The sequence below is a fragment of the Apis dorsata genome, unplaced genomic scaffold (assembly GCF_000469605.1).
Source record: "Apis dorsata unplaced genomic scaffold, Apis dorsata 1.3 scaffold_174, whole genome shotgun sequence".
Lineage (NCBI taxonomy): Eukaryota > Metazoa > Arthropoda > Insecta > Hymenoptera > Apidae > Apis > Apis dorsata.
The window spans coordinates 725,406-728,207 of NW_006263462.1; positions in this window are offsets into that span (position 1 = coordinate 725,406).

Below are 2,802 nucleotides of genomic sequence, written 5' to 3' on the forward strand. Positions count from 1 at the left end.
ATGTAACACTTATTATGCACGAGGGCCCCCCCTCGACGTAACGTATAGCCCGTTCTAAAAGGCTTCAAAGTCGGGCCCCACAATTTCGTCAATGTCAATGCCATTGGCATGGCCCCACCCCAGGGCCGTGATCTTGGACGAGATTTCGCTTCCTTCAAGTTCGCGAAATTTTCTTTAATTTTTAATTTATTTAATTTACTTTATTTTTAATTTCTAGATCAAAATTGATGTTCTTTTCTAGATCAAAATTTTTATTTATGCCTTTTATCTTAGAAAAAGTGGAACGAACAAATCTTGCGATGGAACGATAAACGCGATTAAATTTCTTCGATATCGCTTAGATCTAATGCGCACGTTACATAACCGTAACGTTCGAGCGCAAAAGTAGGAAACGCCGCAGAGGAATCAAAAATATCGTCTTGTTGATCTTCTAATTCGAAAAATATTGAAATGAAATTAAAGAAAATGGGGGATAAGGAGATAATGATACGGTTTCCTGGTTCGATTACCGTTCGTGGATTTTTTTTCCTCTCCCCCCTCATTTAAAATGAACGAGAAAAGAAAAGCTACTCGAGGACGTCCGCTTGAACGTGACTGTTTTCCGGAAGTTTTTCTCAATGCCAAACGCGATTCCCGAGTTTCGAATGGCAAGGACAAGGCGAAGATCAGAGAGAGAGAGAGAGAGAGAGAGAGAGAGAGAAAAAAAACAAAGCGTTGAGAAACGGAAGAATAAATTACGCCTTCGATTACGATTCTTCGACGACGGCGTCTGCACGAACGTATCTCGACGCGTGACAAAATCGTATAGTTTTCTGTCGTTTCGCAAAATGTATAGTTTCGGTCGTTGGAGTTAATTTCTTTTGTGTTTACGTCCAACGATCTTATCTAAAATTGGCCTGAGCGTTGTTGCCAATGACGAAGCCATAAAAGACGAAACGGGAAGAAGAAATCGAAATACGGGAAGAAAATTCAACTTCCTTCTAATTCGTATCAAAGGTTTCTCATTCTCGTCTCCCCTTGAGATTAATTACTTTTGCGAAAGAAAACTCCAAACAATGATTGAAATTAATCTTTATTCTCCACGTATATCCTATTTCTCTTTATACAGATATATATTTACTCGAATATAGAAAATCCAATTACCAATTATCGATCGAACACTCCCAAATTCCGATGCAAATAAAAAATTCCAAAAGAAACCATCGTACGATGCTCGATCCTCGATATTCAAAAACAAAAGAAAAAAAAGGAAATTTCCATTCGTGGGGGCAGCAATGGCGTATTCTCCCCTCCTCTAATCGATTCCAGGAGCGTAGCGGAGTGATCCACTTTGGTATTTTTAAACGGTCCTCTTTTTCTCTCTCTCTCTCTCTCTCTCCCTTCCGGTCCGCCCCGCCTATCCATCCCACTCGCACCGCGTCCACTGCTTTTCGGTCTACTTTTCTGTTCCACGCTCAACCAGCCGAGTGTGACTATCCGTTGGTGGGTGGGTGGGGTGGGGGGCGCCCGGCCTGGTAAATATTTACAGTTAACGTGGTTACATAATAAGCGCATACAAGCCACCGGCTCGTCTGGTGCACAACCAGAGAGGCCTCCCTCCCCCTTATGATAACGGGGCCTATCACCTGCTGAAGAAGGCCACGCCGAAGAGGCAGATGCACGCATCTTTCTCTTTCTCTCTCTCGTTCTTTTGGGCCCAAAATAACTGGCCGAAATAATCGGGCCCATGCGTCATCTCTTATGCAAGGACCGACTTATTAACGGATCGAATCCGTTGATCGTTGTCTGAATCCATCCTCGATAATATTTGCACCTTGGATTTTCTCTGATAATTTAATTAATAAATCGTCTTCGACGCTTATTGGTTATTCGGTTTGATCAAAATTATACGATTTCTCTTGATTGCGGTTATTTCGATCATTGCCATTGGATTTGATAATTAGACGTTAGATTCGATCGATAATCATTCGAACTATCTTTGCCATTCCTTAAGCATTGGATTTGATTGAAATTGATATTTTTTTTTATCATTGATAAAATATTTAGACTTGATAGTTAGATTTGATAGAAATTATGCGATTCTTTTGATAATTATTCGAAGTATCTCTGGCATTCTTTAGGCATTAGATTTGATCGAAATTACAATTTTTTTTTTTTTTTTAATCATCGACAGGAGCCTCGATATTTAGACATTAGATTTGATAGAAATTGGTTCTTTTGATAATTATTCTATAAGTATTTGTATGATTTTCTTTTTTTATTGTCCTTTGATCATCGTCACTAGCTTATTTAAACGTTAGATCGATAATTATTCGAAACAAGTCGAAAAAGATTGCAAGAGACTTTTTCTCTCTCTCTTTTTTTTCAGTAGTCGATCTTCTTGGAAAAGCAGACGAGTAGTTTCATACACTGTTGGAATGACACAGTTTCGCGTTAAAGTTTCTTACAGTCGGAAGCGATTGCTCGGAAGAAACGTTCTCACCTTTGCAGCCTCTTCTGGAGTGATGTTTCCCGGAAGTGGGCCGCTTTTCGCGAATCTGGATGACGTAACCTGTTCCCGGAACCATCTCAATTCTTAAAACAGACTTAAACTCTCGTTCTGATGTTTCACGTTACGAGGAAATTCATTATTCATCCGCTTTATCTTAATTAATAAACGATTATTCGTACAAACACGAATAAGTTATAAATAATTCGGTGGGAAAAAGGAGAGAATCGATAAGAGATAGATTTAAACGAATAATTTATACAGCTATAGATACGTAAGGAAATTATGTGTTTGCACGTTACGCAAGTGATATA